Below are 15,136 nucleotides of genomic sequence, written 5' to 3'. Positions count from 1 at the left end.
CATCTGCGTTCTATTTAATGGCTAATGAAGTGGACAGTAATTAGGCAGCGCAAGACGGCTCAAAATTTGACAAATTGCTATAGATAGTGGATAATGTCCTCAGAGAAGTGCATTTGTGCATAATTTTAATGTATTGAAACAATAACGACAAAGGGCTAAAAAGTCCCATCCAAAGCGACACATGTGCTTACTGGCCTCTGCTGACTCGTGTGCCGTAAGACTGTCTTAAGCATGTCTGAAGGGCACCGCTGGTACAAAAGTTCGCGTCAGGGCTGCAACTTCTATTGTCTGTCGTGTGTGTAGCAACCGCTAGTGAAGCTTGAATACGCAACTTCATGTGAACCAGCATGCTTATCCTCGAATCAATTAATCAAATCACCCATTTTTTAGACCCATTCTTCAACCATATTTATTCTGCACTGACAATCTTTAAACAATCTGTCCCGGTTCACGTGCGCGCGGTGCATAGTACTTTGGTGCAATGGATTGAGAAACGCCCTATTGTAACCATTGAGTAACGTTTTACGCTGGACCTTTGCCGCCGTGGATTTCTGCGGTCAGCGCCGCCAGTTTTGCATAATTCTCCCAGGAATCTGAGTAACTGAAAAGTGCAACGTGCAGTGCCGACTGGTGTAGGTGCGGCGGATGGCGGGGCTCGGATGGGTCGAGTCTGAAGACACGAAGGTCGTCAACTTGTCCGGTCGGTCGGTTCCCATCGTCTGTGAAACTGGCTGTTGACGTTGATTTAGAAATGTGAGGTAAAGTAACGTTTGGTTAAACATGGACTATCTTAGGTTTGCCTTCTGAAACTGTTTGCATCTTTTTATTGGGAAATTCAGCAGCGTTAACCCTATTAGTGGCAGGCTCCTGGCTACCCCCTATTAGTGGCAGGGGGGGGGGGGGGCTGTTTACGACCCCCCTTGATATCTCGAGATCTAACGGGCCGATTTTCAAAATTCAAACGGCATTCGATTGCGCTCAACGTGATCTACATTTCTAAAAAATAAAAATTAAAAAATGTCAATAGGGGGGGGGGGTAGAGGGGGGTAAAAACGGGCAAATTGCAGATACATTTTAGACTGTTTATCACGGCCAGGTTTCTGAACGAATCTTAACGCAACTTTTGCCGATCGACAGAGAATGAACCAGGAATTCACATGGATCCTAAAAATATGCATTTTCAAAAATCATAGGCGGATACAGATCATTGAGATTGGGGGTACACAAAAAGTATAGTAAATAAGGTTTTTGTTGGTACTGTTTCTAAAAAGGGTGGCAATGGTCTTGTTATGTTACAATTTTCTTATGAGAGAACGACTAAAATTGTATTGGTCATGCATAGGCGGTGTCAGGGCACCTACGTTGGGAGGTAAAAAATAACCCCCCTTTTTGGACGCCTGGATCCGCCTATTATAGCAAAAACGTGTCAAAAGAGGATGCACAATAACTGTATATGTTATCACATGATACCTTTCATTCACTGTTCGTAAAACCGGTGCAGCATCGTGATCTTCGCCCTAATGACTCGCTTCACGAATAGGACCCCCCAATTCCCAGTGCTCTGGAGCCGCCCCTGGTAAAGTTATGAACTTGAAATTTTCAGGGAATGTGCCCAATTTAGTTTTAGGAAAAGTCAGAAAATTTCAGCATCGTAGCTTCAGCGGTTTCGGAGATATTCCCGAAAAACCTGAGGGGTGGATAAAAACAACCCCCCCTGCCACTAATAGGGTTAAGTTACGGTGTACGCTCACGTTTTTTTAAGTCTTACCAAGTGATTTAGTAATGTTCAGTTTTTTTCTTAATTATTTTTTGAAAAATGTGTATCTTTGAAAAAATAGGTACACATGTGCTTTTCAACATACAACAAAATTTTTCTCGCCAGTTTTTTACGGGACCTGACTTTTTAAAATTTTATCACTTACTATTTGAACTGGGTTAATTATACCTTTCTAGTGATCCCTACCGAACCTCTTCGCCGAAGACCCCTGCAAAAGTGTCGTCTTCGAATTAGTTTGCACTCGCAGTCGCCAGCACCATTCTGCCGTCGATCCGAACAGGTTTACGAGGTCAGTGGTAGACAGTAGCCTTGGAGAGACGGAGTATTCCGCAGCTGCGGCGATGCTGGAGACCGGACCGACTGGTATGAACGCAACTGTAGTTACAGCTGCTGCAAGCATGTAGCTCTATGGGATGCAGGATCTATGCATCAAATGTTGCTAGAGAAATAAAGAAGTATAGAAAGAAAGTAAGATCAGTATATAAATATGAAAATACATCAATGTCGTAAAAACATAACTAAAATTGACGTTTCTCTAACGATAATTATAAACTACATGAATGAATAAGATATAAAAAACTTAACATGATAGTCTTAATGCAAGTTAAGTCTTACGCTCTATGGGTGCAAGTAAAGATCCCTGGTCAACGCTATGCCTAAACCATGGATAGGGAGTATTGAAAATGTGCTAAAAAGGAGAACACATTAGGTTATGCTTACGTTGTCACAAATTTGTGACTGAACAAGTGGATAATGGCAGAACATTGTATTCAGTGATGCGTATATATAAATTCCACACAAGGCTCATGCACTATGATCTGAAGATTGAAATTTAACAATGAGCACCTGGACATGTGCACTATGAAGTCATGCATGTGCGGTGGGTAAAAGTCAATGAATTTTTAGCATATAGTCTATATATGCAGATTCAGTGCGTAATGTCAAAGTAAAAGATACCTAAACGACAAAGTGAGGAATACCAGTTAAAAAATTTGCCGCTGAATATATGCCCTGCGCAGCTTTCGTGCAGCTTAGCTAAAAGAATCACTGCACGCACAGGGTGACATCATCACAGAACGCGCCATTGCGTAACTGTGACATCGAAATATCCAGTGACCCGAACCCGCTTGACGGCACAACAATGAAGAACTGGTCTTGAGCTTCCATTTTGGGCTGGCGATATGATAGAATACTAAGGTTGTGACGAAAGCACGCCAATTTGCGACACAACCCGTTGAGTAGGATTCGCAACTTGATCTCGACATCTTATCAACAGTAAGTTTTTAATTGTTTTGATAAGAATTGTTGGGCTAGTCATAGGCCTGGGAAAAATGACTCGGAACAATTGTTAGGAGACACCCAAAATCCTTTAGACTGTAATGCATAAAAAATGTTGTTCATCCTCTGACGTTCGGTCAAACATCTAACCGTCTTTCGAGTCACTCCGTATCCTGGAAAGGCCAAGGGTTTTCCTTAGAATCGGATGACGGGACCGGAATTATTGTCGAGAGTGATCTGAGCCCAGAGCTGACCCCAGTAACCAATGCTGTCGGAATGCTGTTGGTATGTAGGCTGTCGACTGAGCAGAATAGCATCGAAATATCAGAATAGCATCATGCTCGATATGTTGATTGATAGCAAAACGTGCATAGAAGATCGTCGAACCGAGCTGTGCAATGTGCAAGCTAGTGGTGTGTTGTTAATGTTGACATCTCGCTTCGAGGATATTTCTAGATGGAACTGATGCATTTTCTCTTTGACAGGTGGAATATCGTGCATGTTGAGCATTGGTCTGCTGTTGCTTGCATGTGCTTTTATAATTAAAATAATGTTTCAGGAACAACTTACTTTGTGGTCCGGACAATAATGTTAATGATGACTCAATTATTAACTACTTAACATGATGCAAAAATTAAACAGCCCATGCTCCGTGCGGTTTTCGGAAAGTAAATATGCCAGAAGGGATTTATAAGAATTTCGATATTTTTACTGAAATCAATATTTTTGTGCAATACGGCATTGCTTTATAGGCATTGCTGTATCGTCATTATGCCTGTTAGCTTGCTTTTGATGTTCTCACCATCTCACTGAGCCTGGTAAAAGATATAGACTATGGGTACTAGGTATATCGTTTATCTGCTTGTCTATATTTTCGATAAAAATATCAAAATGAGAAGTATGCGCATCTGGCTGACCTTATCCTCACTTCTGTATGGAAATATGAAATTGCCAAAATAAATTACTGTATTAAAAATCGAGATATTTCGAGCACAGCTCTTCGCTCTTCGTCTTCGTAAATATCTCGATTTTTAATACAGTAATTTATTTTGGCAATTTCATATTTCCATACAGAAGTGAGGATAAGGTCAGCCAGATGCGCATACTTCTCATGATGATATTCCTCAGAACGCTTAACCACTTACGAAAAATATCAAAAGATACATTTTTAAAAATGGTACTCAACATCTTAAACCCCGGTTGTGGTCTTCATCTGGAAGCGATCGATTGTTTTTTTCTCGCAAATTACGTCATAAGTAACATCAGAATAGGTCTTGTAATTCAGCGTGAAAACCTGATATCTAAAGAATAACATAAACCACCACCCACCTACAATCATCTTCAAATGTTCCGACTTCCGAGTGCCGATGAGTCATGCAATCTAAAGAAACAGCGTCCAGCTAATTGAACAGAATGAGCGGCTGGTATATTTTTACTTAAAAACATCCGGGGATGTCTAAAAATCTTCGGGGAATTCCCAACTTGACAATGATATCCCATGAGTCACTCTTAAACGTTCCATTCAGGACGCTCACCCACAAGGGCGTCGAACCACAAATCAACCTTAGAACATTCCATCCCCTCAACCTCTGAGTAACGTAGTTCAGCGTTCATTCTGATGACCTCGGGAGCCTCGAATGCAACCAGAGGCTTCCTCCCCGTCCTGACACGAACCCCGCGCCATATTGGGAGTACCGTGCCGGTGCAATCGGGACGTCCCATCTGCAGAACGGTACGGCGGCGGCGGCGGCGGCTGCGGCGGCGGCGGTGGCGCTGTTGAGTCTGGTTCTGTTCCTGACTAGTCTGTGTTGGTGGTGAGGCCCCTGAGAGAGTGATGAATAGTCTTTGTGGTGTTGCGGGGACGTTGAATATCAGCGGTTGTTCTGGCTCCTCACTGAAGGTGAAAAGGGAGGTGACTTCTGGATGAAGGTGAAGGAAAGTAAAAGGAAAAAGTAGAGGAAAAGTATGGCCATGATGACGAAGTCGTTGCATGATGCTGCCAGACACGCAGAAAGACCGCAATATGCGATAGCATTTTTTTACACCTTTGCAATAAAAATGGCACGCTTCAGCTTATGAAGCATCTTGAACAATTTCAATTTCACGCTTACTTCTGAAACCTGTTGGAGTTTAGGAAAGGGTTAGTACCTAACGTTGCCATGCATTTGCTGCTGTCATACCTGTCTCAATTTTGGCTCTGCACTCTGCAGTACAATTCCATATAACCAAAACTCAGACGCCCATCCTCAAATTCGATCGTTGGTCTATTCGTGGTTAGATCTTGTTCCTTACACCACACATACACCGAAATCGGCTGCCTTGCCCTGTCTAAGAATCTTGCCCGAACCGGTGCTACCCCGCACGATCACACCACCCTGTCTAGCCTTGAAACCGGGGCCTCACGGCGCGATACTCTGGTCCTGAGATTCGGCTCAACTCAGAGCACCAGCTCAGCGGCCCGACCGCCAGATTTACGCCGGTTTCGGAAGAGATTTCACAACCATGTCGAGATTGCTATCTGAGTCTCGTTAGGAAATGTTCGGGACATGATGCACGGGACATGTTACCGTTTTGCGGCCGCTAGGATTCCTTTTTGTGGGTTTTGTCACCACGTGCTTCTTATTGCGGCTGGGAAGACCGCCTTCTGTGGCAGGCTCCGGTTGGTAAGGATTGTGAGTGGCCGGAGTAAAAAAGTTTACCTGCAGTGGTGAGCTCTATGCTGCTAGCTCATCCGTTAACGATTAATTGTGACGTGCTTTTTTCCCTCAGCTATGTAGAGCATTCTGATAAATCTGCCTAGACTAAAATTCCAGACAGATATGAATTTGATTACATAAACATAAGCTTGTTTTCTGTAATTAATTCGCATGTAATTCAAGGTTTTGCGCTAATTTGACAAAATGTAAATGGCAGAATAGCTCATGCGGTTTTTTATGGAAAATACCGTAGAAAAGTGATGACCAAAGTTGTCTCCCGGATGTCTCTTGAGCTGCAGCGGCCGACTCCATGCACTGGTTTAGGTAAGCTTTTACATACAAATGGAAGCAGCGACCCATCTCCATGGCACTGGGCAGTGTTTAATCAACGCATGAGCGCTAAGCTGGAATCTCGTTTCCGGTTTCAAGCGATGAGTTGTGACAAATTACATCGTCTGAATCGTGTCTAACTTAGGTCATGTGTGGTGATAAGGAGTAAGAACACACCTGATTTCTCTAGACTATTGTTTTCATTCATATTTTCCATTCAGGTAACACTTTCTCACTCGCCTTTGGATCTAAAAACATCTTTTGCCTTAGCCATTAAACACTGTAAATGCCGAACTCATGCAAATCAGTCTTGCAACTCATCACAGAAGTAAATGCTCTCTGCTGGAAATCGTCAAAACGAGAGCACAGAGGAGCTGTAATGATAGCTGGTCCATTACAATTTTTAGCAGTCTTTTGTTTAACGATACCAGCTCTGAAGATCATTGGATTCCGGAGGTGAATTCTTATGGTCACTGCGGCGTTCACAGCAATTTTGCCACGATCTAACCCTGATTAACAGATGTCGCAGAAGGACCGTCTCACGAACATCCTGCCGCTCCAAGCCGCACTCGAGGTCATCTGTGATCAACCCGAACTGATTCATCGTCATTGTTACAGCAGTTACATCTATAGACCTGCTGATCGTGCGGTGCTAGAGGATTTTCCCAAAGTTTTCTTTTGGAGAGTGCAGTGTCAGAGCACGCTTGCAGAATCAGTTTTGGCATGTCGCTAGGTAGTGCTTCTTTTGTTCTAGCCGACATGAGCAGAAATGAGTTGTAAGACAGTGGCTCATCTGTTTCGCTCTTATTTTCTAAATCATCTAGAGGATAGCGCCGAAATTCGTCCATTCTTCAGACCTGTCAGAGCAAATGGTTTTCTGGTGGAGCAAGTAGTGACTGACAGTTTTGCATGGGGTCAAAGAAGCTCACCGTCCTAAAAGTTTTAGCACTGGGCCGTGGCCCCTCTCAAAGCTCGTTCTCAAGGAGACTCGAGCCTCAGAGAGCCGGCCTCAAAATGCCGGCCTCAGAGACCCCCCCCCCATCCCGTTTGGCCAGGCCGCTTGACCGCTAAGACCTGCTACCACACTGCAGGCAGCAGTCTCTGCAGCCATGTTTAGGGATGCATGCCTAATACTCAATGGCCTACATCATGCCCGGACACAGAAATGGCATCTGATCTTGAAATATTTATTTTTATGTTTTGCTAATGCATAATGTATCAAGTAAAGTAGGCCATCGATGAAATAATTTCCTTCAGATATTTTCGAGATGCATTTCCTGAACAGCAACTACTATGCAGGTGGAATCGAATGAAAAATAAAAGCGAAGTTGGAGGACTACTGCGAGAGGAATATGAGAAATGATGCACAGCAAAGTTAAATCGGAGGAAAATGGCACTTAAATTGGATGTATCGAGTGAGCCTTGTAGCAGACCTGTCAGAGTTGCCACATGTTCAAGTCAAGATGAGCACATGCTCAGGTTTCTTCATTCCTTAGCATCGGTACTCTCGAAGTGCCAATACTCTTGAAATATCGTCGATAAAATTGTGACATTTGAATGTCATTGCAACCATGTGCAATGCAAAACCCGATTGTCGTGCGTGGCTCATAGTTTTCGTGCTATGATCATGTGCAATGATAACATGTGGCTGAGGTTCTGCTCGCTTTGCGGGACTTAAGGTAAACGGTATGCGGTTTATAGAGAGATAGGTTCACCCTTCACTTTCCCTAGTTCAATGCCAAGTTCAAATGGAGCAGTGTTGCATGGAAAAAGATGTCTGCCGATCGGCATACGACCTTCCGTACCGAAAGCAAGGGTAGTTCAATCACTATCATCGGTTTTTATATGGTGCAATACTGCCTTGAGCATGGTTATCAAAAGTAATGTTAAACTTGACCTTTTGCTAAAATGTCAGAAAATTATTTGAAAAAGTCCAGAGCCAGACTATCGAAACTGCTTCTTCTTCGGCGAAATTTTCGATGGATTCCACCGAAGGAGAACCAGATTCGAAAATGTATTCTGAACTTTTTCAATTAACCCTCGCCCATGTAGGGGGGGGTTGGTGCAACCCCCCCCCCCTGAGGTTTTTCGGAAATAGTGCAAAAACGGCGGCGCGCAGCGCCGCCAAATTTTGGGTACCTTATGGGGCAAGCCTTGCGCATCTTTTGATAAAAAAAAATTGACCGGGTCATGTCAGGTCACGGAGTTATGACGTCACAAAGGGAACAGCCTCCGGCCGGATTTTCACAAACTGAGTGCCAACGCCCGAGGTTTCCTGCCGGTGGTACGGACATCGGTTGATGGATCGTGATGAAACTTCCCATGCATGTTGGGGCAAGTATTGGCTATCATATGGTATAAGAAACTTGACCGAGTCAGGTCAGGTCACGGAGCTATGACGTCACAAGAGGAACAGCGTCCGGTACTATTTTTGAAAAGCGCCCGAACCACTATTTTGCTAATTCTTGTCACCTCAATGGGAATATGCAGCAATATTAGCTTCTATAGGGAGCAAATGGACATCCCAAATCCAAAAATACAATCGGATTTCAAAAATTTAAATTTTGATTTTTCGAATTTCTGCCGCCGACTGTGACCTTGCCGACTTCCGGCGCTCCCAACGCGCCATTTTTAGAGCTAGGGAAACGAAATACATACCAAACGATAGAGAATTGATCAAGGAACACGATAGTGAAGGTTTCAAGTCGATATCTCCCACCGTTTTGCCGCAATCGCCGCGGAAAATTTGAAAAGGTCTATTTTTCCGAAAATTTGACCTTTGACCGGTCAAAAGTAGGTCAAATGTTGACCTAGGACCAAAAAATATACCACCAATCGCGAGATCTCGGCGAGAGCAATCCGTTGGTCTTTTCCGCTAAGCTCTACGACGCTCCGTTTTCAAACGCCAAGGGGGGGGTCGCACCAACCCCCCCCCCCTGCATGGGCGAAGGTGGCAGATCGCCGTTTACGGGCGAGGGTTAATTTCTGTGATATGTGTAAAACGTAAATTTTAGCATTACTATTCACTATCACCGGAATTTGGTAGTTGGTCATGTTATGAACGAAACATGACATGTGGATAATGTGTACCCACCGCTTCTGCCACTTACAACGGTCATAAACGGAAACATCTCCTTGGCCACAGCGCTTGTCCGAAATTGATTGCTTTGGATTGTGTCTGAGTGGCTTCTGTTGCTCCATGTGTAGTGCTTTATGTTTCGCTGGGCATCAGCTTATGTTGCTCATTGGCTAATATTGTTCTGTACAGTGGCTAGTGTTGCTCTGTACCTACATCAGTTAATGCTCGTCGAATCAGTGACCACTGACCGCTGTTGCTACATGTAGTGCCCACTACTGATCCGCTTTTATAGAGTAACCACTGTTGGCTCGAGCAGTGACCACTGCTGTTTCCAGACACCACGACTGCAGCCTGTCGCTCCGGTAAAACCGGGTACCGTCGCAGTTGACGTATAAGTGACGATGCAAGGTTAGCCGTGTGAATCACTGCTGCAAAACCTGCCCGGGAGGATCTGTGATTTTTTAGAACTACGTTTAATTTGGAGAATGTCGGACTTCGAGTAGATGGGACAACTAGAGAAGTGTCTCGATTTAGCAACGATGAATCGATTATTACTAATGAATACAGAAATTAGCTTTGACGTCAAAGCAAAGTGGCGATTGAAGTTATAAAAGATCATTGAAAAACTACTATGGAACATTGAGATACGCTTCCTTTATATGCTTCTGATGATAGCTAAAAATATAGAATTTGGAAATATGAGGAATGCGACAAACGTTCTTTTTTTGTTGTCTTCAGCGGAAACCGCTCAAGCGCTTCGTTTGAAAACCACATCTATTCCAAAACGGATTACGAGCAAGAGTATAAAACACAAGACAGAACTTTGAGACATAGATTTTTAGGCCTTGAGGCTGGATCAACCCGGAAGAAGAACAACATTTCCTGGCTAATTAGGGTCAAGGCAGAAGGCTATTACGAAGCTTAGGCTAAACTATTTCCTGTCACATGTAACAGATTACTTAAATCATCGCGATTTTTCTCACGAAGGCTATCAGGACTATCCAGTATCAAACCCAGTTAGCGATCAACTGTCTGTTACATAAAGTTAAAGGGACCCTCCCACCTTCAAAAAAGTTAATGAATTGGCATAAAAGTGATGTAGCGTGAATCACAAAGAGCGAAAATGAACATCTACCAAATTTTACCGGAAAATATTCACCCGTTTTCGAGATATAAGACTTTTATTTTTGTTTACTTTTTGGGAAATCCGCTGTTTCTATGACGTCACATAAAGGTTTTCTTTACGTCGGCATTTGGAAGCAATAGTTTGGTATCAAAGTGCGACAAATATTGCGCGAATGATACGTTTATCTTATCAAGGTCAATATATGATGGCCAATAAAGGATTCCGGACAATTCTTATGGCATTTCTTCGTATCGCAATTCTTCGTCTGCAAATCTTTGTCAGGGCATTTATTCGTACCTATCGCATTACTTTGTCTCGCACCAGGGTATATGAAAATCGGCTCGCATTTCTTCTTCAACGCAAATATATGCAAGAGTAAGCATTGAGGGACAAATAAATGCACCGACGAAGATTTGTAGACGAAGAAATGCGGACGAAAAATTGTGCTTCGAAGAAATGTCATGCGAGGATTCGTTCGGGTACCATGACATTTATGTGATTTCAAAGTCAAGGTTCACAGCTGATCTGCTAAATCAAGCCAAGAATCCAAACTATCAAAAAACTATAAATATTTGTTTGTCTGTCACAGAGGTCTCAAGCAATATAAGGTTGACATATGTTGAATCAAAAATCTACTGCCACAACTCACATCTCCTGCCTTAGTTTATCATTGTTGTTTTAACTTGCTTTCAAGAGAAACAGAAGCCAGTATCTGATATCACTTCAGATGATTGTTTCAAGATCTGAGTTCAAATGGAAATAAAAGCAAGATCAAGATGAAACAGGGATTATTGCTGTTAAAGTAGTTTGGCCATGATACAACCAGCACATAAATCATTAGCCAAATCAAATGCTGGTTGGTTTGTCAAGATGTTTGTTGTCTGTCGTCTGTCGAGCTGCTATGAACACTGAACGCTCTCACTCTTACTTTAAAGAGAGTAGTTTAAGTTGAATGGTAGTGAGCTGTAATTAGACAAAGCAGCTATTCAGTGCTCACATCAAGCCAGGCTAGGAAATGGCATCAACTGTGGTGGGAGGAAGCAGGTTCGGCAGCCCTATGTTGTAAACTTCTGTTATGTCTTGTGTTTGATCAACTGATGTTTTCTGCTCTGTTTTGTGCAGTGGTAGTAGCAGGTAACTGCATGCTTGTCAAATTATGTGAATAAACGAATTCATAACATTGCATTTTTCTCTCCATGCAAGGAACAAGTAAGATGTTGTAGAAAATGTAATAGAGGGCTGCATTGCTGATTTTGCACTTTATCAGAGCTTTATTTAGAATTGCTTTCCTGAAAGCTACACACAGGCCACAGTGCTGAAATTCACAATGTCATAGCTTTTGGCAGAAAAAAGAAAAGACTTACCTAGGTAAAATTGGCTGAAAGTATGGCAGAGCAGGTCTTGATGCGTATGCCCATCCGTGTGCTTCCGAAGCCGAACTGACTGCAACACATTTAACTCTGATCCACCATGGTGGCTGGCATATCCTGAACTTTCACCACTCTAAACAAGACAACTTTCAGCCCTCAGCATTGTATTAAAACACTGTACAAAACACTCAAAATTTGTTTCAGTGCCATCCACGGACAACATCAGTCGCCATTCACCAGGCCAGTAAAAACAGAATAGATAATAGCTTCAAACCCATGTAGTCAGAGTTACTAGGTCTGCACCTCAAAACAAAATCCAGGTGACATTCACCACGCCAGTAAAAAACAGGTACTTAGGTAACGTAACAGCTTCAAATCTGGTAACATGTTGGTCGGACTTTACACTACCATATTTACATGGAATAATATGATACCAAACAATAGTGCAACCATTCTGGACAACAAAAGTGTATGATAAAATTAATTTAGAATACTCTGGCAGCATGATTTACGAGCACAGGCAGGTGTTACCTACCAGCCTTCTCAATGCTCGTAAAACCAACATTGTAGTTTTGATTTTACCTTACATGATAACACACTTGGCTGCAATGGCACATTTAATTTAATACTGTGAAAAGACCAGTTATAACCACTTCACAAGCACAATTGCACCTCATGCCGACATCCTTTTCCAAAGACAGTCAGCAGCGTCTTTCGTCAAAACTGGAAGATAAATCCCCTTTCAACTGTTAACATCAAAAATATTTCTTCATGGTGTGACTGTGATCTCCATATGGAAACCTTGCAGGAAAAGAATTAATGTCAATTGTCAGCTCTTCAAATTTCTTTGGACTTTAACTTGCAGTAACATATCCAGTTTGCTTTGATATTTTGTTTTTTATTCCATGTTGAAGTTGAACACCAAGCTCCAGATGTAGCAGGCAGCTTGATCATCTTCGACCTTGGTATAATATCAGTCCAAGTTCCAGTGGTGGGTATCTTCTAATATTCAAATTAAAATGAAAAGCAATAGGCTTTCTCAGCGCCGACGACGGATTTCACGTTGATAAAAAAGGGAGCTCAAGGTCAGCAAAACTCGGGTTCAAGGAATGGCGGGCGTTGAAATGACTGCTGACGTCATCAAAAAACCGCTAATGGTTAAGAGATAGGGACTAAGCTGGTCCCACCCTGCAAGTAAAGGGAAGAAATTTCTTGAACACCATAAAGCTGCGGGGGTTGCGACCAGGATAAATGGTGGTTTCTGAGCCTGGCCGCAAACTTGGCTATCTCAACTCAAAACTAATGTTAAGGTGGGATGGTCCCTTTAACCCGGCAGTTGCTGGGGTATTTCGCCACCCACCGTTTGCTGGGGGGGGGGGGGGGCGTTAAACGCCCCCAGCCGATAACTCGAGAACCAATAGGCGCAGCGAAACGCACGAGGCGGCAAACGAAAGAGCTCGACGAGACGCTTCAGATGAGTACTTTAAAGTTGAATTTTGAGGTCACAGGTCGGGTCAAGGTCAGGTCAAACACCCGAAATCGGGCTTTCAGTAGCATGGACTTCAGGACTTCGCAATGGGCGCCTCTCGCCATAAACTCTGTCAAAACGGTGCACAATCCATCTTATAAGGCCTACAAGAGTGTCAGCTCCATGTAGGGGTCAGTCAAGCATAGGTCAGGGTCAAGGTCAGGTCAACCACATATCACATATCCCCGAATATCCCCCCGGCACATATCCCCGAAAATCAAAACTGATATTCGCAGCCTGTGACACATGTTTTATAGGTAATTTGGGGCGTAGAACACGATGGTGACATTCATTTTATCATATGTGTACGTGTTTGGCTCAAAAAGTTCAATTTAATAAATTCATGTATCATGGTCGTGAAGTAGTCACGAAAAATTGCCAAGGTTCAGTTCAAGATTATGGAAAATGCGGAACGATAATCAATAATCGAAGATAGCCATTTGATTGATCATGGTATTGGCAGTCTAATGGCGTTTACGGAATGTCTGTATGTTTATTTTGTGATTTTATATGATTTTTTGAACATATGCCGTTTTTGGTCGAAAACTCAGAAATCATGACGTCACTAAAACCTCGATATCTCCAAAATTTTCCGACCGATTTTTTTGAAACTGTGTCACAATAAGCTTCAATCAATTCCCTACAGGTACCCAAAATTTGGCGCGCCTGCGGCGCGCCGTTTTTATGCTATGGCCCGGCGAAAAAAGTGGGGGCGTTTAACGCCCCCCCCCCAGCAACTCGCGGGTTAAGTAGATCAACTGTCTGTTAAGCATCCGTTTCAAGGGGGCATCAAGTCATCCGGGAAAACTTGATGACTGATTATTTTTTCACACTCCCAAAGCATCCGGCAAATGTTGTCAACTATACTGTTTCATTCAATGGAAAACAACCGCACTCCTACTCAGCAAATGCTCCCAATAAATGACTTTAGGTGATGTTTTTGGTTTCAGTGGAGTTGGACGCTGACAGTTTGGGTCATGAAGATTATGTGTGTCTCTGTGTGTTTTTATAGGTTGTTTTTTTTTAGAGGGAAAATATAAAGTAGACTCTTAATGATCACGTGGCTTTTTGAAGCTTATACATAGGTATGTAGACTCTATAGCTATAGGCTCTTAGGGACCATGTTAGCCTCAGAAGAAAACGAAGTGTGTCCACGCTAACTGATGTGGACACTAACGAACCATGGGGAGGCGTGTGGTAACGGGAAAACGTTCATCGTAGGGAAAACGTCAGCTGATCAAGACCCACACCCCTCCCCCACCCGACCATGTGCTTGCCCTACCCCGGAGCTGGTTTGCCCATCCACCGACTCGTCCAGCGACCGTGGCTGTGCAAAGGGTTGTTGCAGCAAAATTGTGTCACTCTAGTCGGGCAGGTCTGACCGGCCTCACACAAGGTCACTGGCGTACTTTGTGACCGTAACTAGACACACATGGGCGTGTACGAGCCCTTGGCGACCTGAGTGACGGGCTGAGGTGGTGGTGTCGAAGATAAGGATCTAATATGATTATGAAATGATATTGAATATAGATATGTAGATATCAGTATGTTTAATGAAGTTTTCTTGGTTGTAAAAAGATGTCTAATGCAACATTTTTCAGAAACTCAGGTTTGTTTTTCATAGAAAAACACACTTCTAAAGAATAGGGTTTTTAAATAACTACTTTAAACACAAGCCTTCGGTTATGACGGTTGTGAGTTTGATCTCGTAGCTGTGATGCCGCTGCCCGCTACGTTGCACGATTGACCGAAGATGCGTTGCAAGGGGGCTTATTCTGCTCGAAACATTTTGCAAGAAATGCCACATTCTCGTCGCACTGACGTGTATGTTTATCTAAGTATCAATTAGTAATACACCATACCTGGGGTGTTTCAATTGTTCTTAATGTTAAAGACATTCATAGCTCGAAATTAGACATAGGTTATATGCGTCTTAAAATAACTATTTAAGG

General features: G+C 43.0%; 1 protein-coding gene across 1 annotated transcript in view; it reads right to left on the bottom strand.

The window, feature by feature from the left end:
* The window catches only part of LOC122394731 (patched domain-containing protein 3-like), a 54,660-nt gene that overhangs the window by 15,512 nt on the left and 24,012 nt on the right, over window positions 1–15,136 (bottom strand). The gene's annotated exons all lie outside the window — the stretch shown is intronic.

This window comes from Amphibalanus amphitrite, unplaced genomic scaffold (assembly GCF_019059575.1).
Source record: "Amphibalanus amphitrite isolate SeventyFive unplaced genomic scaffold, NRLGWU_Aamphi_draft 000608F_arrow, whole genome shotgun sequence".
Lineage (NCBI taxonomy): Eukaryota > Metazoa > Arthropoda > Thecostraca > Balanomorpha > Balanidae > Amphibalanus > Amphibalanus amphitrite.
The sequence above is the reverse complement of the archived record's forward strand: the minus strand, read 5'-3'. Positions and strand labels throughout refer to the sequence as shown.